General features: G+C 39.6%; 1 protein-coding gene across 2 annotated transcripts in view; it reads left to right on the top strand.

Moving 5' to 3' along the window:
- Window positions 1-5,138: 5,138 nt before the first annotated feature.
- SERTAD2 (SERTA domain containing 2) overlaps window positions 5,139-24,809 on the top strand; it is a 110,510-nt gene continuing 90,839 nt past the window's right edge. Inside the window, exon 1 of one of the 2 annotated variants that reach the window (XM_045788110.2) lies at window positions 5,139-5,862. The gene's annotated coding sequence lies outside the window, so the exon portion shown is untranslated. The other variant, XM_087863460.1, reaches the window with a different exon arrangement.

The following is a 24,809-nucleotide window of genomic DNA, read 5'->3' as shown; positions in this document are numbered from 1 at the left end:
CGTTCACACACAGACCCAAGAAGGAGAAAAAGCAACAGCTGCTATAAGCCACTGGTTTTCTGTGGTTGTCTGTTATGCAGTGTTATCATTGCAGCAATGGTTGACTATCTCCACGTGATTTCCTTATAGATTTGTGACGTCACCCTTATCACATACCAAGTTCTTATAGGTAAATGGTTTGTTTCCGAGTATTTTATTCTGTTCCACTATTCTACATGTCTGTTACTATCACTTAGAATATGTCTTACTATATGGGAGGGTAAATTTCCCCTCTGATTTTCTTTTTAAAAAATGACCAGATTATATGGAATTTAGTTTTCCATATGTGTTTTAAAATGTTTAAATTCCTCAAATCCTGCTACAAGTTTGAATGGTTTGCACTGAGTTTATGAATAAATTCCGAGATTATTGATATCTTAACAACGTCATTATCCTATCCACAAACATTATACATAACCCTATTAGGGTCTTCTTTGAGGTCTATGAACAAATTTAACATCTTTTTCCATAAAGGTTTTTGCATTCTTTCTTAGGTTAACTGCTAGAGACTTTATAGTTTTGCTGCTATTGTAAATAGTATCTTCCTTTCTAGTTTGTTAATACTAGTGTGTAGGAATACTTTTGGTTTTCATGAATTGATTTTGTATTTGGGGATCTTGCTGTATCAGTTAGGATGGGGTTTGGCTATAAGTAACATCACAACATACATATGCGTGTACGCACATAAGCTAAAATAACAGTGGCATGAATTAGAGGTTTACTCAGGAAGTTCGAGAAGACTTGAGGTAGATATTTTAAGGCTAGGGCTGGTATACCAGATAACTTCTGTCTTGTTGCTCCACTGTGTGTGGCTTCCATACCCAGGATCAGCTCATGGTCTAAGATGACAGCTGAAGCTCTAGCCATAACGGCTTCATCTCAGGTGGTAGAAAAAAGGACGAGGCGTACCTTCTCCCTTCTAGGGTTTACGTCCAATGCCGCTTTTCATCTATTACCGGGACATGGCACTACTTGCCTATCAGGGATGGTGGCGAATGATGTCTTCGTTCTGGCTGGCCATGTGTTATGCTAAAAAAAAAAAAGTGTAGTACAATGGAAGAAAGGGAGAAAAGCATCTCTGTCCCCTCGCCGATTTCTCTGATTATTTCTAATAGCTTGTTTCTATTGGGTATTTTATATCGTTGATCAGGTTACTCCAAACAATCCCAGCTTTATCTCTTTCCTTTGGATTCTTCTGTTTAATTTCCCCTTCCTTTTACAAATCTTATCCTGTTAGCCAGGACTTTCAGCATCATGTTAAACAGTAGGGACATGTTTGGCTTGATCCCACACTTAAACGCAACGTGTTTTAAGTAAATCTATTAATTAATAGTTTGTTGAATGTTTTGGTCCTTCATAAAGTTAAGTAAATTTCTTCTTATTCTTAATTTTCTAGAAGTTCTTATTGGTAATAAGTGACGCACTTTCTCAAATGCTTTTTCTCTCTCAGTCTTTTTGAGATGAATTACTGATAAGTTTTCTGCTATTAAATCATGCTTGAGTTTCTGGAATAAACCCTACTTGATTTATTATATTTTCATGATAGATAGCTAGGTAAGAAGCTAGAGAGATGTCTCAACTAAAGATAGGAAAACGAGGCTCAAGGTTTTTCTTAGTTCGCTTGGAGTAGGCATGTTGGATTTGGATAGCTAATACTCTATTTAGAATTTTTGCACTTACACTCATAGGTGAAATGGGCCTATATTTTTCTTAAACTGTCTTTTTTCAGATTTAGAATCTAATTCTGCTAGTTTCCTTTTTTTCTGTTTCTGCTTCCTTTTGCTCGTGCTGCCTTTTTTTCATTTGTTTTGTAATTTGGATTGTGAGCTCATGCTTGTCTTGTTTCTATCTGCGGGGATTCTGAGTCCTGGGTTGAATTCTCTATTCTCAATAAAGAATGTGCTTTAGCTTCCTGATCCGTGTGGGTAGTATATATTCAAACTAATTTATAACTAGCTTATAATCCAATTGAGATCAGCTACAATCATATAAATATCTAAATAGCAGTAAAAGGGAAATAGCTTATAATCACATATTGCTCATACACTTTTTATTTTAGATTTTAAAAATTATCCATGTAACTCTAAATCATAACAGATTAGAAAGTAAAATAAGAAAGCAGAAGGAAAACTAGATAAAAATGAACTAAATCCTGCTTATCTATGACAAACACACTTAAAGTCTTCCTAGACTTTTCCCCAGGTTCCTATTTAAATGTTGCATGTGTGTACTTTTGAGACTCTCAGTTAGGTCCGAGACAACAAAAATCTCATATAGTACTTTTTTTTTTTTTTAAATCATCACACTTCTTAGTACATCGTTAGTTTCACTCCACTGGTTAGAAGAAAAATTATGGTAACAATATAAATGTATTTTTTGTATGGTGAAATTTGGATTTTGAAATGTGACCCCTACATATGAAAAATTCTATCTCTGTGCACTTTGAAACTATAAACTAGTAAGTCTCACACATATCATAGGTTCATATATAACATCGACTATGGTGATTTTTTTAAGCTTATAAAATTATCTGACTTCTCTATACTTTTAAGTGTCATGGTTATAAGGTATGACTATGATATTTATGAAAGACGATTTGCCAGCTTCGCCCTCTTTTTCAGGAATCGCCCTGCCAGTGTATAATACAGACTTGTGTACAAGAAACATAGAAAGGGAAGTGATCGTAAAAATAAGAGCCTGGAAATATATAGGAGAAAGGAAATAGGTATGTGTGAGAAAGGAAAATAAAAAAGAAACAAATACGGGTGCTCAAATTTTCAAAAGGAAAGAATAAATAGGGGTTCTCAAATCAAATGCTTATTTTGATATTTTAATATTTATTCAAGTCACCTGGGGTATTTGTTAAAAAAGCAGATGCCCAGGTCCCACCTACAGAAATGATGATTCAATAGATCTGAATGCAGACCCAGGAATCTGGGTGGGCCTTGGACAACCATTTAAGAAATACTGGAATTGAGAGAGCACAGAATTAGAAAATGACACATGGTAGAGACTGAAGGCATGCCAATAAGGGGGTAAGGGGGCAACTTCCGCCGCAGGATGCTAAACCTGGGTATTTGGAGATCCTCTGAAAGATCCTAGTGTATGTCTAGACTCAAAATCTTCTGTGTTATTAATACAGTATGTAAGATAACACATTAACCAGGACTCAAGACTACAGGCTGATGGGACGCCTGGGTGGCTCAGTCGAATAAGAATAAGCGTGTGCCTTTGGCTCAGGTCATGATCCCAGGGTCCTGGGCTTGAGTCCCACATCGGGGCTCCTTGCTCAGCAGGGAGCCTGTTTCTCCCTCTGCCTCTGCCTGCCATTCCCCCTGCTTGCTCTCTCTCTCTCTGACAAATAAATAAATAAATAAAATCTTAAAAAAAAAAAAAGACAGACTATAGGCTGAAGTCATGGAGTAGGGCTAAAATCAAAGAGGTAAGAGGTATCAGGCTGAGTATCACAGTTAGGGCTCAGGGGGAAGGATCAGTACCCTGAAACGACAATAATCAAGGAAAGTCTCAATATGGCTAGAGTAAGCCTTTGTGTTTGCTTATTATCTGTTCTCTGAATTTCAGACCACTGTAGGTTTTAATCTCATAATTATGAACAAAAATTATCTTGCTCACTTCAAGACCCCTTAATCAACTCTTAGGTCTCTCTGGTTGACTTGTCTGTGAAAAACAGATGTCTGGTATTCTAAGTGGATTTGAAAATCTTTTTGTAGGCATGCAATAATTTGCCTTTCCTTGGTTTTTTGGTAGGAAGCAATTGTAAATTTCAAATAGTGCGCAGAAATGCACCTTGTGGGAAAGAAAGTGGATTTTCGCCAGTGTCTTTGCTTTTATGAGCATCTCTATTCAGGTTTACTGGTAATTAAAGTTGCTTCCAAGTAAAAGTGCTTAGAAAGTGTTAAGGTCTGTAAAATGATTACTGGACAGTAGGCAAGGAATGGGGGAAAAAGCCATAGTTCCTGGGAATTAGCAGCGAGAAGATCTAGCAGTGAGCGCTCCCTAGCATTGCCATCAGGGTACCAGGCGAGGACGGTGGGCAGAGAAGTGGGAGAAAGAGTAGTGCGGGAGGGAAGGTAAGGCATAGACACACATTTAAAAAGCTAAGCCTATACAGCTTCGTTCCTGCCAGGTTAAGAAGTGCCTTTTCCAGAAGCTCAATAAAGAAATGGTATGTATTCGGGAGCTGTTTCAACCTGTCCACACCCTACCCTGACTTCCCCAGAAAACAGGCAAGCAAAGAGGCTAATGCCATTGCCAAGCCTCCGGTCTCTGGCTTCCAGCTTCCTCAGATCCCAGAGCACAGCCCCGCAGGACCTCACAAGGAGTTGTCTCTCAGAGTGGGCACTGCAGGGATATGGGGCAAAGTTTTGATCCGATTCACTCCAAATTTGGTTGCCCCTCGCGAGTGGGGTTTGGCCGCAGGGGCTCCCCAGCAGCGCGAGGCAGAGACAGAGCAGCAGCAGCAGCCTGCAAGCTGAGTAAGGAGCCAGCCTCCGCCGCCGCCTCCTCCTCCGGTGCGGAGTCGGCAGCACAGCCAGTCCCTATAGCTGTCACGCGGCCAGCAGCGCGGCCCCTCCGCCACCCCCCCTTCCACCGCGCGGCCCCAGCCCTCACACTGTTATTTGCGTGACTGACCCGGACCGGGCGGGAGGGAGGGTAAGGCGTTGGCCCGCCCACTCCTTCCCCTCTGGCTCGGGGCGGCACCTTCTCCTCCTCATTGGTCACATGCTTGCGTCCATCACCCCCACGCAGCCTTCGGATTGGCGGAAGGCGCACTTCTGGCGCTAGGAGGGCAGAGTGACTCCGCCGGTCTCCGGCGCCTCATCTTTCCCTCCACCCCCCACTTCAACGTCCACCCACCACTCCCCACCCCCCACTCTACTTCCCCCGCCCCGTTCGCGGCAGTGTCCTTAGAAGACTCATTGGGCCAGGGGCGAAGCCAGCCGCCTATGGAGCCGCGCCGTGATTGGCCGACGCCCACGCCCGTCGGAGCGGCGGGATTCGCCATTCGCCACTCTCTCCGCTCCGCTCCCCGCCCCCCCAACGCCTCGCCCTCTCAGTCGCCTCCTCCCCTCCCGGCTGTTCCTCGGCCCCCTTTCCCCGCCGGTCCCCGCTGCATCTCCCCTGTCCAGCTGGGCGGGGACTGCTGTACGACTCTGTAAAGTCTGTGAGTCACTGCACAACCCATCAATCCAATTAAATGTCTTGAGCGAGCCGAGCAGGGGGTGCTGCCGCCGCCGCCGCTCGCCCTGCCGCGGCCGCCCCTGCTCTCAGCGCCCCTCTGATCCATGGCTGTCTGTCTGTACTTGTTACGGTGTAACCTCCTCCTCCTCCTCCTCCCTCTCCTCAGGAGCCGCTGCAACTTCCCCTCTGCCAGCCTCCTCTGCTTGGGGACTGCAAAGGCATGGGATAGATCCAGAGCCACTTCTCTCTATCTCCCCTCCAGCCCTCGCTCAATTCCCCCCCTTTAAATTAAAGTCTGTTCCTCGCTCCTCGTCGTTTTAGAGATTTATTTGTCAGTCTATTATTCCCCCTGATTTATTTTCCCTCCCTGGGGCAGGGGGTCGCAGGGGCCGGCGGGTTTATTTTAGGGAAGGGGCTCTCCGCCCCCACCCCCGTTTACCCTCCTCCTTTTTCGGCGGTGACTTGATTGCCCTGCTCCTCTCCGCTCCCACCCCTCGAACTCACCGTCCTGCACTCGAGTGACGCACCGACACCCCCCGCCCACAGCCCAGACGTCCCCTCCCTCGCTGCCACCCCGACCCGTCTTGGAGCTGGACCCGGTGCCGACTTCTTCGCAGAAGGGTGAGTACTGTCTTGGGTTTTGGGGGGATCTGGAAAAATGTAGCCGGTCCACTCTGGGGAGGGCAGCGATCACGTTGTGGGCTGGAGGTTCCTGGTCCGGCGTGGATTTGAGGTGGCGACTGCCTCCCTCCTTCGCTCCTTCTTCCCTCCGCCCCTCGACTCCTTATTCACCAGCTTTGCTGTATTTCTAGGTATTGCCAGACTTCCACCATCGGGGCATTATAACGCTTATAAAATGAGCGGAAATGGCATGTTTTCTGTCTTTAGGATGCTTAGTGAGCGGTAATAGTCAGCGATGGGATATAATGGACTCTATGACCTGCAGAAAGTGTAGAACGTCTAATGGGTTCATTTTACTCCAAATCAAAGTTAAACTTTTATTTAATAAAGGCAAAGCGAAAGATATTTCTAATTTGAATGTGTTGGGATAGAGCATGGGAAGACAGGTTGCCTAGTGGCATGGCTTAGTATTTTTATTTTAAAATAGTTTTATGGTTCCCTTTTGGAAAAAAAATGAATTCAGTATTAAGGACTATGAAGTCTTTGAACCTGTTGGAGGAAAGCAAGGTAAGATGGAAATCCAGCTTGACACTTCATCTTTATCTCGCCTCTATTCAAGCAAGGCATTACCACACAGAATTTTTTATTTCTCAGTCCCTGTGCACAGTGGGATGTGTTAAGGATAAATACGGATTTTTTTTCTTTCGATATCCATTTTTTGTATACTTCATGGCTCTTAAGCAATGTCATGCTACAGAATTTTGTAAAATTTAATTTGGCTCCTTGGTTGTGGGTGACTCAAAGGTACACGTACCTGCTGCCCGTATATGCTTTATGAGAATATATGCATCTTTAATATTTGCCTTATGCATCTTTAATATTTAATTTGAGATAAAAGTAAAAATTATGAGAAATAGTTACTCTGAATCGGCTGCTGAGGTCACTTGTGAGAATTCAGCCTATTTAAAAATGGTAGTACTCTTTTTGAATCAAGTTCTGGTCTAGTTGTCCACAAGATTCAAATTAGGCCAAACCAAACATGTTTTGAAATATTAAAGTACAGGAAAGGCTTCTCAGTAGTTCATTCTCTCCTTCTCTTTCAGACTAACCAGAATAAGTTGTTACTAAATTTAATTTTAAAGAATAGACTGTTCCTGTACTGAAATCTGCCAAGTTTCTACAGAAAGATTTCTTTTTAAAGAGCAGAAATGTGTTTATGATCAACCCAAAGTAGTAATGTTGACTCAAATGTAAATGCTGTCGTAAGGAAATGCTTGTCATAAGCCCCAAAACCTTGCAAAGTGTTTCAGGAAGACTTATACAAAGCCTTCTGGAATTGTTTAATAAATTTTTTCTTGCGGCCTTTTTCATGAGTCTAAGACTGAATCATTGAGAGGCCTTATAGCGCAGTGGAGCCCCGCTGCCTGAGTTTGAATCTTGCCGCCAACCCTTGATGGCTGTCTAACCTCCGGCAAGTTTCAAACCTGGCCTGTGCTGGTTTTCTCCTGCAAATGGAAAGGATAACTTTTCCTCAGAGTTGCTATAAAGGTAAATAAGAGAGTGCATGTCACAGAGCATTGGGTATTAGCTATCCCATCATCATCATCTGCAGAGAGGATGTCTGGTATAGTGATTATAAGTGTGGCCTTCAGAACCAGGCTCCTTAGGTTCAAGTCTCAGAATTTCCTCTTGTTATCTTTGTGACCTTGGTCAAGTTAACTTAAGATTCCTCATCTGTAAAATGGGAATAATAGCAGCATTTGCTTCATAGGGTTGTTGTGAGGTTAGAATGAGTTAATATAATATGCAAAGTTCTTGACTAGTGTTTGGTATGTCTTTTCAAATTTAGTTCTCTGTTGTTCCTTGTATGTCTTGAAACATGGATGGCTCTATTTTTTAGAAGTAAATTTTTGATAAAGATAAAGATTTGTTGCTGTCAATGAAATAAGCAGAATTCTTATTATGCATGATGTTTTGTTGGATTTATGCTTTTAAACTGGAGTTTATATGAGTCTTTATGAAAGTTAGTTACTAGATGAGTTGAGTAGGTCCCTCTTTCATTTAAATTTGCATAACAGAATGTATATACCTCTATTATAATGGTACCTACACACATTTTGCTGTTATCTGTGATTTTTCTCCTCTACTAAACAGAAAGCTCTTTGAGAGTAAGAGTAGTGTTTCATTTGTAATTTAATCTCTGGTGCCTAGCAGAGTGTTGGGTACATAAAAACGCTTAATGAATGCTGTATAATAAATTAAGTACTTTATTCTCAAGTTGTTTATGAGTAGTCGAATGACATTATAAGTGATGGTTTGGAGAATATTATTATTAGTATTGCTGAATTGAATTTTTACATTCTCAATTATTATTTTTGCTAAGTAGAGAGTAAATGAGGGGTATTACAGTATAACTTATGTTTTATTAAGAACATATTTTTCATTTTGAAAATTAAACTTAAAATAGTCCAAAAATGCTTATTGAATATCTTTCTTTGTTATCTGACATGTCCATTTTTTTATTGTAAGATTTTATGTCTCCCAAACTTTCTGTCACTAATCTGGATGTTATCATAATTAATATGAATTATACAAATTCTATTTTGAATGTCCCAAATGATGATATGATGTTGTTATTGGCTTCAGAATTAATAATAATAAAGAGAATATATGAAACTCACACTGAAAATAAAGCAGCATCATTTCCTTCAGGACCAAATCTTTATTTCTGTTTCCATTCAAGAGTGAAACTCTTTTTCTTGAGCAGTCTTAATAAATAATTAACTTTTGAAATAGCTGTAGTAAATAGCGTAATAGGAATCATAAAGGAGGTATATGTAATTAGTAAGTAAAACACTTAAACTTTTAACTTCACTACACACTTAATAGGCATTACACAATTGGGGAATATATTTTTTTAAATAAGCAAAATTGATGGGGCCTACCAGCTGCTTCTTTTATAGAATCATTCTGTTTTACTTGTCAATAAAATGCAGTTTAATTACTGTGCCCTCTGAAATTATAAAATGCAAGAAACCGCTTTCATGAAAGAGATATCCTCAGCAAAGAAACCTAAATACTGATCTACTCAGGAGTGTACAGTGTTTCATAACACTGTTAAAACTTTTCAAATACGTGAGCTGTCTACTACACTGCGGATAATTGTGTATACATAATCCTTTGTTTAACTAAATCATCAGTTACCCAATTTAGTTGAATATATTGCATTTTTATTGGCTAAAACAATCAATTTTGTTGACTTGCCTTTTTTTGTCCATGTGCTGTTAAAGCAGCCAATCTCAAATGAGATTTAAATACATTAACTTATGGACTTAGAAACTACACTTAAGTGTCTGGTCTGTGAGATGGAAAGTTGCTTATTTTTTGCTTGACACATTTTAGCATGACATTGTTTCTGTAGCTCCTGTCTCTTTTCCTTGACACTTTTGTGAAGGCATTGGAGTATTTATTAGCATTTTACAGATGTGTATGATGTCTCCAGCTTTTAAAAAAGCAATGTTTCTGATGAAGAACCCTGTGGAAAGAAGAGGCGAGAGGGATAGAAATAACTTTTAGGACTTCTGATTTCTATCCTTGTCTCCTAACATTAAGAAAACGGATGACTGTGTAGTCTGCTAGTGATCAAAAGGAGAGGAAAGTTAGCTACGCATTATCTATTGACAAACTTAGAACTGAGGTCCATGGACTTCTAGACTGAGCAGTGGTACTGACTGGCATGTGACCTTGGGCGGTACACTTCACTTCCACTACTCTCCATGTTCTTACTCTTTCAGTAGGAAGAGGGAAGGCAGTTGTGCTGCCCTCACTCTGAGAGGACGTTGTAGGGGTTGTAAGTGCTTTTTAAAAGCATTGGAGAAGGACAAAATGCAAGCGAATACAAAATAAACATTAGCATTTAGAAATGGATGTTTGTTTATCATTATTTAAAAATTGTAGCCTTTTAGATCTTTTGTCTGAAGGGCATTTTTCCTTTTAACTTTGTATTTGAAGAGACTTCTTACTGGTGTGTTCACAAGAATATATGAGGTACCTTTTCAAGAGACAAGGAACTTTGGTTTAATTGAATGGGATTTTAATGTTAACACTGAATTGTGGTGTATCCTGAGTTACAGCAGATGTTGTTGAAGAACAAAGTATGTATCGAGGAGATAACTCATTTTATGAAGTTGAAGCTTGTAAAACCTGCTCAGGCATTGCAGGAAAATGCTCAGATATATCCGATTCCATTAGAGGTATATTCAAAGAGAAAAATTAATCACATTATTTACTTTTAAATTTCAAAAGGATTACTTGGCTGTAGGACCTCTCCTTATGCTCATTTATTTTGTACCTCAGATGCAGTGAAATGTGCACATTTCAGAGTATGTATAGTGGCTTGGAGGATTTCATTTATTCCAGCTAATCTTTTATTTAGGAAGATGAGTGAAGACACATGTGGAAAGGCTCTAGGTTAAGCAACTAGGTTTTTTTGTTTGTTTGTTTCTTTTGTCCCTAAAAGTGAGTTAGCCGTCATTAAAAGCCCAGAGCTAGCACATTATGTAAGTAGCTTTTCCTCTCTCTGGTTATTAGAGAAGAGTTGTCACAACCTCATGATGTTACTTACTTTTTTAAGTGGAAATGAAATTCTGGTGTACTCAGAGTAAGACCTATTAAGACAAGTGGGACATATGAGAAATATTATTTATTCCATTGAATATTAAGTATAGGGAACAATGATCCTCAAATGCAAGGTTGCTAAGCAGAAAGCAACTTTTAAACTATATTGTCCTTTAGTCCTTACTGTTCAGTTTCCAACTGATAGAAACTTGGAATGATCAGATTTCTTCTCCACTTTGGAACTCAAAGTCTACATTGATGTTTATAATTTTGTGTGGTGGTATGTATAACCCTGTAGTACTTAATGTTTACTTTTAACATATTAAATGAAACGATCAAACCAGTCCATCCTTATTTTAAATTTGATCTGTTTGTCACAGCCCTCTTCCCTTTGTCCTACCGTTGTTTTCAATTTTCTTGGTGGTTCCGTGAGTTTGTCTTTGTTTTAATGCAGCATCTTTCTTATTTGCTCCCGTCTTCTTTTTGCATTGGTTTCTTTTCCCTCAATCACAACAGGTTTTTTCTTAAGCTCTCTTTCGCCTTTGCCTCTGTAAAAGCTATGGAGTAGGGGTTTGCATTTAGTTCAGTCTGCTTTTGTGAGACTGAGGCAAAGTATAAAATTTTCTGGAGAGAAAATTTGCTTTGTCTTACCTCAGCAGATGAGCTCTCTGATCATCTTATCTACACACAACTTCGGGGGCCTTTTTGTAAACCTACAACCACGTTTTAGCTTATGTGAGGTGGTGAAAGGGGGAAACTGTGACACATTTATTATTTACTGCTTTTTCTGTTAATCTCTTTTATTGGGGGATACTCACAGCATTTTTTCTGTCCACATTACCTTGAGACATCTCACACATCCCAGCTTTGTTGTCCTCCTTTTGCTCCATGTCCAGTGTGCCAGCGAGCTCCTGAGCCGTCTCAGCAGTGACCATCACCACCTGACCACCTTGGGGGTGGCTGGCCTGAGCACATCATTAGACGGGAAGAGCAGCTCCTTTGTTTTGTTTTGTTGTTAACTCTTTAAAGCCAGACAGAACATCAGACCATGTCCACTGTGAGGTTTTCCAGGGTTCACCATTGTTGAATGATTAATGGTTCCTGGTGAAGAAACCATCAGCTTTATTGTCTTCAACTCAAATGAAATGTATCCCTTTGAGTTAACTTTTGTTTTGTATTTTAAGGGTTCTTTTCACCCAGAAAATCAAAGGGTATGAAAATGAACATGGATTTTTAAACAAAAAAGATTTACATGAAAATCCTTTGAGTAGAAAGTTTGCTAAGGACCCAAATCCATTGATTTGGAGAGAATGTTTAATAGTTTCCCTAAATATCTGACATTATTCAGACATCAGTGGTAGAAAACCTTTCCATTTGATTAAACAAAATGACTCCTCCTTTTGATTTAGATAACAAACAGTCTGTTGTTAGTTTTTAATTTAAACAATTCAAATATAAGATTAGATATTTTAGAGTTGAGTAAATAAGAGATTTTTTTCTCAGAAATTCTACTTTGTGAAACCTATGCCTCATAGAAAAATTTGATCTTTTTTTTTTTTTTTTTTTTTGGCACACCTTATCCCATTCCTGGCTTCCATTCATTCATTTGTTCAGTTCATTCAACAGATATTTGCTGAACACTTACTATGTACCAGCTATTTTTACTAGGCACACATCTTACAACAGTGGAGAAAAAAGACAACTATTCCTGTCCTTGTAGAAATTACATTCCAAACCATTGTGGTGGGTATAGAGCTTGTTACTTACTATATGGAGTAGTCATAACTGAACATTGTGTAATAATCTGAAAAGAAAGTAAGATTTCTTCGTATGGATTTTATGTCCTTCGACTTGGTGTAAAAGGAATCCTAACTCCTGAAATAAAACTCCATTTGAATGAACAATTATCATTTGAGTTTGAGTTGAAATATTAAACACCTATAATGTTGCTGGATGTTTCCACTAGAAATCCTGAAATCATCCTCATTTATAAACCCTGGGAAACCTGCCAGTGGTTAGGGTTTGAAATTTCTCTTTGGTTTTCTTTATACTTTTATTTATTTATTTAGAAGATTTATTTTTTTATTTATTTGAGAGAGGGGGTTGGGGTGAGGAAGAGGGGCCACATGAGCAGGGGGGAGGGGCAGAGGGAGAGGAAGAAGCGGACTCCCTGCTGAGCAGGGAGCCCTATGCAAGGCTCAGTCCCAGGACCCCCGAGATCATGACCTGAGCCGAAGGCAGATGGTTAACTGACTGAGCCACCCAGGCGCCCCTTCTTTACACTTTCAAAGTTGTTTTCTCCCTTTGCTTTGTTTTCTTTGTGACAGAGCCTGAAAAAAATGTGTAACACTGAAAATTGCACAATGGAAATGTAGTCATCTCAGCTATATTGCACAATTAACAAGAAAATCTTAAGTTTGCTCTGTCTAGTGTACGTAAAGAACTAATTTTTTGTTTCCATGATTGTCAAAACCATGTAATTTCTTAAACAAATAAAACCCTTAGTATACATTTCCACCTCAGATATTAAAGTAGATATATCTAAGTGTTTTTGTAATACAAATAACATTAATATGATATGATATAATAGAATGATTTTTATTTTTAAGTTTTTATTCACAAATATTTGATACATGTCCCAAGTGCTTGGGGGTATCAGAGACTAATAAGACATAGCACCTGTTCATAAAGGTGTTCACAGTCCGTTTGGGAAGACAAAAGATCCCCACATGAACATTTTCTCTTGTGTTAGGCAATATAGGATTTAGGTTGTGGGAAGTCTCCTGTGGGCCACAATAGTAGCTGAGTCCTAGGTCCAATGGACTTGCGTCCTGAAGGCCCTGGCTGGCCTTCATGGGACTCTATCTTTCCTGTTTGGTTGGGGAAAGATGGTTAGCAGGCTTTCTTTGTGCGTTAGGCCCCTAAGGGCAGTGCAGTCTCCTTTCTAGCTACTGCAACTCCTCAGCAAGGAAGGGGAAGGAGAGGGAACAGAGCCCACATCCGAGCCATTTCTTTCATTCCCTAGCAGTGCCCCTGGGAAGCAGAAACTGTGCCTGAGAACGGAATATATATAGACACCATGGATACAGTTTAGGTTCTTGAGGCCAAAAATTCTTCCATAGGTTTGGAAAGACCGACGTATTAATGAGGGCCCTGTAAACAAGGGGAGTTTCCTGAAAAGCAGAAGAAACACTTGAGAGAGGAGGAAAGAATGGTAGACTGAGGCTTCCGGCGGTTACTGGAGATGCACTCTTTCTTCCTTAGTTTTGCCTGGAGCAGCCCTGCTGTGAGAGAGGCATGCTCTGGGCCTAATATGCCAAGTTTAGGAAGTCTGTATGTATTGCTGTAATATGTAGATGTAATCTAAGTTGTTTTGCTTCAGAATTAGCCAGAATTCTTGGTATGTGTGTGTATTTAAATTCTCAAACATAATGCTGTGTGCCTATGGCTTTTGTTTTCATTTCCCTGGATATTTGAAAATATTAAGAATCTCTTTGTTTTTAGAGTACATTTGTTTGTTTATTTGGACCTAAATCTAAGATAGAATAATACATCATATGCTTGTCTCTTAGATTTAAATTAGAGGGAAAAAAACCCAAAGCATCAATGTATATTTTATCTGTTGATGAAAGTATTTGGACACTTGTGTATCGATTTCTTTATTGTTGTTGTTGTTGTTATTTTGAATAACAGTTTCCATCAAGAATTTCTTTTCCTGGGTACACCTGGGTGTCGCAGTCCGTTAAGCATCTGCCTTCGGCTCGGGTCATGATCCCAGTATCCTGGGATTGAGCCCCACATGGGGCTCCATGCTCAGTGGGGAGGTACTTCTACCTCTGCCTGCCACTACCCCTGCTTGTGCTCGCTCTGACAAATAAAAATAAATCAAATCTTTAAAGAAAAAAAAAGAATTTCTTTTCCTGAAAACTATATCTGGGCAAAAACCATCGCACATCTATTTGAATGGAAAGGCTGCCTAGGATAGTTATGTTCATTATCTTGCTTGCTATGATGGTTTCAGGAATATATATATATATATATGTCACAACTTACCAAATTATACATTTTAAATCTCTGCATTTATTGTGTATCAGTAAAACTTTAAAAAAAGCCACTTAAGTCATAAAGTATATTTTCAAGATAAAATCCCTATTATACAAATTATATTTTCAAAAGTTTGTCATTTGTTTTTTATTTCTCTCTTTTATTTTATCTACCATTTATTCACCTCTATCCCATACCCCAGACACATATATTTTAAGAAAGACAAATAGAACTAAGGAGGCCTATGCGCCAGCTGAAATTTACATATGGGACCTTAGAGAGCTTTTTTCCATATGTAAGGCTCACTGGAGTATCTTTAAGTAAACTGCACACATTCGAATTTAGAGAATTGGAGTTGCGTATTTTTCAAGAAATCCTCCTTTCTTTATAGTTTAACAGATTATGACTCATCTTTGGCATGGAGTAAAGAACATGATTTTGGTAAGACCTTCTTTTTCTTAAAAGAGGTTAAATGGCTTAATGCTTCCTCTTAAATATTGTTCCTTTTTTTTTTCATTTTTATAAAGTAAATTTTGGCATGTGAAACCATAGACTCAATGAGTAGATTTGTTTAGAAAGAACTAAGTCTGCTCCATTCTTCATGCCCCAAGGGTTAATATATGTTTTGTTAAAGTTATGGTTTACTATTAATTGAATATTCCTTATGTCACCCAATGTATGTTTCAGGGAAATTTCTTTACTGTTGGATTAATGCTTAAATTTAGAACACTGGCAATTTTTCATGAATAAAAAAGAGTCCAGAAAAATTTTCAGAGTTGTCTTTACAAGATTGGGACTATCAGAGTTGTGACTTTTCAGGCTCTTTCTACCGTACCAACGATACACATTAGGATTACCCATGTCAAGGCCTCAATCCCAGGGTGAGGCCCTCATTCAGGTATTTTTTTAAGTCCCCAGACTATTCCAGTGTGCATCCATGCTATTTCCCGCACCATATTCCCCCACACTCAAACTTCCTACTGTAAAACTTTCAAACATGTAGAGAACTTGGAAGAATAATTCAACAAACACCCATATTCGCTCTACCTAGACTCAGTAATTATTAACCTTTTGCTCTATTTGCTTTATGGCTCACTCTCTCTTTTTTTCTCTACATATATACTTCATCATACCATGTGAAAATAGGTTTCAGCCATCATGACTCTTTACCATTAAATGCTTCAGTATGCATCTCCTGGGAATAAAGACATTCTCCTACATAACCACAACACCATTATCACACCTAAGAAAATTAATAATAACTTAGAATGCTCTCTAAGAGCTCCGTTCCATTTATTAAAGGCATATGAATTCATATTCTACTAAAAATTAAATGCATATGAAATGAGAAGTTCTTCAGAATATGAAGTTCTGGGAATTCTTGCTAGTGATATGTTTCTCCTCTGTGTTTGCTTAAAACGCTTTGATGAGGTAAATGCATTTTCCTAATGTATGGTGAGGTAAGATCCTTCCTAGCTCTCACATCGCACAGTCATGTCATGAGAAAAAACACTTATCAAAGTTCATGCCACAGTGTGGTTTAGGGGAAAAAGCCCAGTTTCAAGCCAGAACAATGTTGGTTCAAACGCTTGCTCTGCTACTTACTGCAGGGGACCTTGGAGAAATAAAATTCTTATATCAGTTAGGATGCTGTCAGAAACAGCATCCAGGATGCTCACTGGAGTGATCAGGATATTTATTATTTCACAAGAAATCCTGAGGTAGGACAAGCTCCGGGGTTGGCCAGTTCTGTCGTTTAGGTTCTTAGCATCTTTCTGCTGTGCCAGACTCCTTACGGGCTCCAACTTCTGTTTCGGGCTCCTTCCTCAAGCTGGTTCACATCCATATATTATGGTATTCAGGGGAAGTCAGAAACCTCCCCACAGGTGTGGACCGTCTGTCCTTCTGTGTGATTGGACGTCTCTGGCCACTTCTGGACCAGTGGCTTTGGTTGGGCTTTTCATAGGGAGAAGAAGGGAGGAATGGAAGTTGGGTATACCACTAACAGTGTTCATTACTCCTCCAAGCCTCAGTTTTCTTTGTTGTAAAATAGGAACAATGATGTCTATTTCTGTGATAATCAACTGACACGAAGTAGGTAAAGCAACAAACACAAAGCTGTGTTTAATAAAGCTAATTCCTATTTTATTTTTCTCCTTTACATCTTATAAAAAATTTTGTCTTCCTTTCACACTGCCACACTACATACTAGTAAGCACATAATAAGTGACTCCCTTAACTGGTCTCTTGTGTGTCCTCTCACCTCAGTACGTAAGGCAAAACATTTTATGCGAACTTTGCGGATTGGTCAGATACCCTCCATTAACCTACTTTGGCCCATCTTATTTTTTCTTATATATTTCAACTTCACATTATATTACTGCAGAGCCATGGAAAGGAAGCTGTCAGTGGTGGGTATGTATTTATCAGGATCCAGATCAAATGTGAGCAAAAATCTCTTTAATGTCACTATCCATAAAAACAGCACAGTTGAGATAGATTTTCCCCTTTTATTAAAATAAATGCACCATGACCTGTGAAAAAGTCAGCAAAATAAAATGCCGTATTTGAAATATAGTATCTTATTTGTCCAGGATAGACCAGATCTTTGATACTTTGGGAAAATCTAGGCTTATTGTAGTTTAGCTACTCTGACTTCTTCAGAACCTACTTTCTAAAGAGAATTGTGTCTTGTTTATCAGCAAATCTTTTTTTTTTTGACTGTTTGGTCTTGAACCTTCTTTCACCCACTGTGAGAAAGTCATCTTCCAAAATTGTGTTTTCCAATATGTGTGAACACTGGAGGGTCTTTGTTCAGGCATGCCCTTTTCAAAATATGTAGAGAAGGATTGTCATATTTTTCTCCCTATGGAATTTCTAAAGCACTTCTGAAACACCTGTGAAGTTCTGCAAAATTATTACAACCCAATCACATGGGAAGATCATTACCTTGTTTTTGAATTTTCTTCCTAAATGATGGGGTCACTCTTAAAGGGAAGCTATTGCTCCTTCTTGACCCCTCAAGTAGAATATTGAATTCCTGCTAATCTCCATGGTGAGAAAATAGAAAAATGGTGACAAGCCCAGTGTATCTCCTGACCTGGAAGATGCTGAACCTTGGCTCATCTTTTTTCTGTTACAGTTTTTTTACTTCGTCTTTAATTTTGTTCATGAGGTATCTATCGGTCTAGTAGGCTCTGTGAATACTGAAAATGGTCAGATTTTGAGTGGTTCCATTCATAAGTCAAACCTGCTGGCATGCATCATTTCAGCCAGAGGGATATTTTCTATTTTGACTGATTGATTGATTGTTATATTTATTTATTTCAGAGAGAGAGGGAAGGAGAGCAGGTGTGTGAGGACGGGAGGGGCAGAGGGAGAGGGAGAGAGAACTCTAAGCAGACTCCGAGCTGAGCGTGTGCCCAACGCGGGACTCAATCCCACGACCCTAGAACACAACCTGAGTGAAAACCAAGAGTCGGACGCCCAACTGACTATGCCACCCAGGCACCCCAGAGGGATATTTTTTAAAGGAACTATTTAAGTGTATGTTGATGTTTTTTATACATCTCAAATGAAGTTTCTATAAATGTTTAATTGTGAAGCAGCACAATCAATGCAGAACTCTGAAATAAATTATAATTATATTGAAGAAGCCAGATAAGGGACACTGTGGCTAGAACTTTAGTTAAAAGTGCTAGATTTTTGGGAAAAAAAGTTTGAAATTTCGATTGCATTTCCTCAAACTGCTATTGGTTACTTTAAAAAAGGGTGACATGTGATTATAATTTATGAAACCTGCTTTTATTTGGGCAGATTTTTAATTTTAGTACCTTGCCGGAAAGTTTTGTGGACAGGATTCCCTGTGCTGTGTAACAAATGCTTTTACTGTTTAGTTAAGGTTTGCTACCAGTAGCTCAGAGGCTAAAATGAAAAGTGAAATGGCTGTTGTTTCCCATCTAATACTAGATTTTATTTTTATTTCCACTACCCAGTGTTAAAAAAAGAAATGAAAAGAAAGCAAAGATCGAGATCCAAAAGCTCAAACTAAAATTTAATTTCCTAACTAGAATAAGGCTGGCTTTGCCATGATGTGAAGAGTCACACGTAGGAAACATTTGTTCATAGCTATACAGTTGGCCATACTAATTGCCGGGATTAGTAGTTGGATCGGCATGTATTCCTGTCTTCAGACACTCAATCAGGCACGTAAAAACCTATCAAGGCTAAGCAGTTGGGATTGACTCAACTTTTATAACTCCCTACTGAGAAATGTTTCAACTGTGCTTCTTGAGAGAATGGAACAAAAATCTAAGTGATAGTGGGTTGGAGAGCAGTGCATTAATTGCCTTTTTTTACCCAGGACTTTAATAATAGAGTAATTGCCAGAGCTTTGTCTTTGTTTCTTTCTTGATTCTATCATTTCTGTATTCTGTCTTGGAGCTTCTTATGTGCGGGGTCTAAAGTTGTATGGAACAGATTCTTAGGGCAAACTGCTTTTGTCCCAGGACATTTATTGTTTCCACTTTTCATGTGGAGTTCTTGTTCTGATTGAAAAATCACAGCATGATCAATGAAAAATTTTTGACCAGCTAAGAATGATATTTTCACAGTGGCTTTTAAAAATTATTTGGAAAAGAGATTATACTTGGCGAATCATTTTTGTTATTATTTCTGGAAGACTAGTGCTGTGGAAAATTTTAGGGCTCTGAGACCCTTTTGCCATATTGAGCATTGTGCCGTTCAATTCATACATCTTTAACTATATGCTATAGGACCGAGTCATGAAGTATTTGGGGGTACTTACTGGTCGTCACCTTGAGTTTTGAGAAGTGATTTTTAAAAAATTTGTAGCTAGCAAAAGCGAAGGGTCATTGAGAGTATTGGCATTGTGTTATGGTTGAAAAACTTGATTGTCAGAAAATTTGTCTGTAATTAGCCATACATTTAGATTGATTGTGAACCAAGTCATGGACTCTACTGGTGGTGCGGCCTGTCTCTGTCCCAACTGAGCATGAAAACCTGGTAGTACAGGGATGCTCCTGTCTTCTTGGGATGGTCACGTTACACTGCGGCTCCTGTCACATGTTCTCACTAACACAGTGACTACCAAGTGGTGAGTGCACTAAACGGACATGGGTCATGAGTTTTTGGTTTTTTCTTTGCAGTACTTATGCACCATAAGAGCAATATGATGACAACTGAAGCATTTTCTGTTTGGGCTAATTTAGGATCACCAACAGAGACATAAAGGCATTTGAGCACTCTTTTTTCTTCCTTTATGTTTTGCTCCCATGTGATGACTAGACGGGGAGGTGGGCAAAGAATCAGCGTTGGGGTGATGGAGGAGGGGTGCTCATTGCCACTACTTTTCGTTGGTCTGTGTGATCTACTAATCACCTCATATGGCCTCTGGCAGCTGTTCTGCGACCTAGGTTTCACTTCCTTTGCAGAAACTGTGACTTTTATTTTTGAATAATTGATGAATTAGAAGGTGTTTTTTTTAAAAATGGATTTGCCATTTCCTAAAATAAAGTGGAAGCTTTTGTTTGCTTATTCTGCTTCATCTTCTATTAGCCATTTGTACACTTGTAGGCATAGTTGGTGTGAGAATTAGGCTTTTTGAAAGCTTTCCATTTGGTTTTTGGTCCAAGTGGTTGACATTCCAGCTAGCAGTACCCCGACTTCTTACCTGAGGCACGTAAAATGAGACGCACTTTGGAGTATTTATTCTTTAACTTTTGAATATCGGATGCAGGTATTAGTGCAAATTCCGTGCACCATTATGTGACGAGAAGAAAAGAGACATGTTTATGACTACCGAGAAATTCAAAGAGAAGTTCTGTCCTGTTCAGTCAGTTACTGAGATGGAACTGCGTTTTCTTTTATTAGGTGTGTCTTTGAAGTTGAAATGATTCAGTAGTCACCTGTGAGCGTTAGTGTATTGAGTCCTTGGAACCCTTTGTGCTCCCAGCGAGGCGGTTTATGAAGCACATGTATGACAAGCACGTGTGTTACGACTTTTCTAAATCGCGTACCACACAGTGAAGGTGTTTCGGTATACCGGACTGTAGCCGTTACAGCACGACGTGTCAGGTAGAAACTCGGGCACTTGGTCAATCTAGTTGTAGCTGCCTCCTCTTCATACGCCCTCATTTTCTCAGTATGCTTTATAGTGATCCTGTCAATCTGACACGGCCAGACAACAAAAATAAATCCCAAATAGTTGATTTTAGAGTTTTAAGTTAGTGGGTTGGGGGAAAGCATGAAGTATGAGGATGACTATCCCTTTGGTTTCCCTTAGTATTCCTCTTGCTGGTTGCCTTATCGGTGGACCACATTACTTTATATGCAGTTTTATTTCGTTTAAAAATAAAGCTCATGAACTTTGTACTGGTTCAGGATGTGTGAGGCTCTGCTGTAATCACTGCTCTGTTCAGCCAATAAAATCCTTGTAATTGTAAAACATCTGCGACTGTCAGACTATTAATGTTCCCGTGTGCCACCATTTTGTCACTGTTTTGCATCATCATTGGCTTGTGTGTTTGGGTATCCTTCACCACATGAGGGAATGAAGCTGACGACAGCCATTTTCAAGGATAATCTAAGCCTGCTTCCATAGTTTTCTACAGGGTCTTCTGGCATCCTTTTTTTTTTTTTTTTTTTTTTAATCATTCCATGGTAAGGATGAGCCCAGGGATGGCCTTTCAGGTTTCTCGGTGTGTTTAAGAATACGTGGCCAATGTTACTTGCTGGAACTGACCCCGAAAAAGTTGAACTGGTGCCGTATTTTTCACGCTACTGATATGTCTAACTATAAAATGAAAGAAGTGTTAATAACACTTCCTACTTGTTTAGCACGTTTTCCTCCCCAGCTCTCAGAGGAGTTGGCCAATATCAGGCTGGATTCCCAGACCGTGTTTCTATTATTTTCTAGTTCCTGTAGTGTATTGTAATGTTACACAAGACTTTCGCCAGTTAACTTCTTTTCTCTAATGTTTTCCTAGACATTGGAAACAAATATTTGCTATTATCATCCCCATTTCTCCGAGACTGAGACGAAGGCTCGCCTTGGCTAAGTATTTGACCTAGCCTTGTACGATAATCAGTAGCAGAGCCAAAAACAGAGCTCAGAATTCGTCCTCAGCTTCACTTGTTACTGAGCCGTAGCTTCTCTTCTTTTCGGCTATACTTACAGCAGGACCAAAGAAAATACATTTTCAGGTACCAAAAAGATTTCCCATGTCTCTTCTTCAGTGTTCAAATGTTAAGATGTACACTAGATTTATTGTCTGAAGTTAAGTTTCAGTGCCAGTTATAAACACGATCCGTTGCCATATTATTCCTGATTTGACTGCTATCCCAGAAGGTGATGGATAGTTGAAGAAAGAATATAATGAATGCAGTCCCTATTTTCTTTTGCCTTTCTAAATTTGATTTAATATAAGGTTGCTTTCTGCCAGGAAATTTCATGAATGGGCATATGTTAATAAGCCAGACTTTTTTTTTCCCTTTATAGTAATAAACTTAACAAAATATCTCCCCGAAGTGGGTTCAGTTGGCGTACGTTAATCCTTGAGTGAGTACTTCCTGAACTTATAGGAGGAAGCAACTCCAGCCCCTCTGAAAAGGAGGCCGTTCCTATAAAACTTGGTTACTGCAGTCTGGATATATTTTCTGCTTTGAAATATATCTTCCATAATTTTTTTCTGTTAGTGAATGTTTGTCGTACTTGAGGAGTCTGTTAAAACTAGAAGAATTGACTGTTCTGCTTTAAAAATACTTTAAAAAAAACGAACGATGAAGTTTCTGGGAGTGGCATTTTTTTTCTTCAGAGTGACAAAAGTGAAAGTTGCATTTTGATCAATTTTGATTAGTTGTCTTAGTGAAAACATAAGATCCAGAGTGTGTGCCGGTGCACACATACAAAGCAGTTTTCGTGTGTCCCCCCCGCCCCCACACGAACTGTTGCATGTACACACATGCCACACATAAAGAGGCCATTCTTGCTCACAAGCAGCTGAAGGAGGCTGGCCACTGCGGTCTTCTGCTCAGTGGAAATTGGCAGCCTTTCTTCTCCTGTAAACAACAGCCTGACGTCACCCCATGCAGCGGTGATAGTGGACCCACTTTAGAGATTCTCAGTTGGCACAACTGTTGAAGGCCTGTCCCTGGCTTTGGTCACCTTCAGCCACACTTGAGTAAATGCAAGGCAGGGAAATTTTGTTAATGTCGGGAATACTGGATAGTCCTTTAAAACAGTCCGTAAAGTATTTATCCTTGAATTTGCACATAGAATCTTAACAAGAAACCTGTGTAATGAGCGGGAGAACTGGACTTATTCCTGTTTTAGAAATGAGCTAACTGAAAAGTCTAGAGAATTAAAAAGTGAGCAAGTGGTGGAATGACTGATATTCAGGCCTTCTAAACATGGTTTTGTCTCTCTTTCCACTATTTTAAGTAACTTCTTTAGTAATTGTTAGCTGTTCTATTCTGTTACTTCCTCTCCCTTCTAAAATGTGTGGAGATGATGATTTATGAGTTTTTTTTTTTTTTTCCAGTCAAGACATCTGTGCATTAAAATCAGATATAGTCCCGATGCATTTGGGGACTCTTTGACACTAAGGTAACCCACTCCCTTGCCTCAGAGAGAGAGCCTTTTGAAAAATCTAGTGTAAGTCTACACTCCCCAGCGTAATTGGAAAGATTTATTAACAAGATGATCCTGTTTTTCATTTGGCCTCTGAAAGCGACATAAAATTGAGAGAATGAATGATTACAGTTCTTTTGTGTTGTTAACTGGAAGAGAAAAAACCAACATGAAAGAACTGTTCTGTTAGTAGAAGTCAGATTTTTATTGGGAAAGAGAGGAGAGTTGAGCCACTGGTAAAAATGTAATTTATGTGTTACGTAAAATAGTTGTTTTTCTCACGTGCCCACTTCTAGTGTATTTTCAGGCAGTTGCAAAAAGTGAAGAAGAAGAATTTTATCTTCCATGATTTATAGTTGCATATATGGCCTTTAGGTTCGTAGGTAACCCTTGGTTTTCTGTTTGTGACTCTGAGTTGGTTTTTCAGTGTGACATTAAGAATAGGCGGGGAGGGTGTTTAATTACGTGTAGATTATCCACGAGAAATTACTTATACTTCAACTTCTCTGCGGACTGCCCCAACCTGAGCCAGCTCCTTTGATTCTGAGGTGTAATGTTTAGGGAATGCAAATTGATGTTGATTTTAGCTTAGCCCTGAGAGAAAAATGGCTAAAACTCTATGTATTAAAAAGGCAAACACCAGTTTTTTAAAAAGCTGCTATCTAACACTGCACTTTGGAACACAGTAGGCACTCAAACATGAATTTTAAATGAAGCTGTGATAATCAGAAGTTAACTGGGTTGGCAACCTCAACAAGCCAGCGTCTGTACAGTAGCTGACTAAAATACATACATCCACGGGGGGAAGAAGTGCGTGTGGGGTGAAAGAAATGTATTTTGTTGTATAACTTAAAATGAACCAAAAGAGCTGCTGATTTTGCATTTTATCTCATCAAATGGGGAAAAAAATAGTCTTGCCTTTAAAAGATGATACTGCCAGCTTTTAAAATTCCAGCAGGGTGAAGGAATCGAGATGAAGTGCATAAAACCTGCTTTTACAAAGAAAACGAGTGACTGCCATTTCTCCGACAAAGAATAAGGAGTCCATAGCAGCTTCCAGTCCGAGCCTGTCTCTTGTGCCGTGCACTGACGTCTGGACGCCTGGGTCTGCTGCGGCGTGCAGTGAGCGGCGCCGTGCAGTGTGGCAGCAGCCGGGCTTCCCCACCACTGCGCTGGGGAAGCCCGCACCCACGGCTTACAGGAAGGCCGCAGGGGTTCTGCCCAGCCCTGCGTGCAGTTCAAAAAGCCATGCCTCAAGTGTCTCAGTTTATCATTTAACAGCAGTGGAGTTTCTCGTCACTGCAAGAAGCTGTTTGTCATGGTAAACAAGGAGTAGGAAGGGCCCGGGACAGATGTCAGATACGGGAAGTCAGCGGTGGAGCCCCGGGAGAGCCAGGTTGGGTTTAGGTTGTAACTCCTAAGCCGTGATCTTGCTCTCTGTTCCACGGGGGAGCTGGTATGAGCAGAAAGTGAAGGAGAAGTTGGATTTTAACCCTTCATAAAAGCATTCGCTTTTTTATTTTAACATTTCAGAGTTTGTTGAAAAACAGTATTTGGGCAGATTTGTTACAAGCAGTGAGACCCCGTAGATGTGGAAGGTGCGTCGCAGTTCGGAAGCGCTCTCGGGCATGGTCCT

The sequence above is a fragment of the Ursus americanus genome, chromosome 7, assembly GCF_024610735.1.
Source record: "Ursus americanus isolate L20-20 chromosome 7, mUrsAme1.1.p, whole genome shotgun sequence".
NCBI classification, from domain to species: domain Eukaryota; kingdom Metazoa; phylum Chordata; class Mammalia; order Carnivora; family Ursidae; genus Ursus; species Ursus americanus.
Note: the sequence above shows the minus strand (reverse complement) of the source record. Positions and strands in the feature narration are given on the sequence as shown.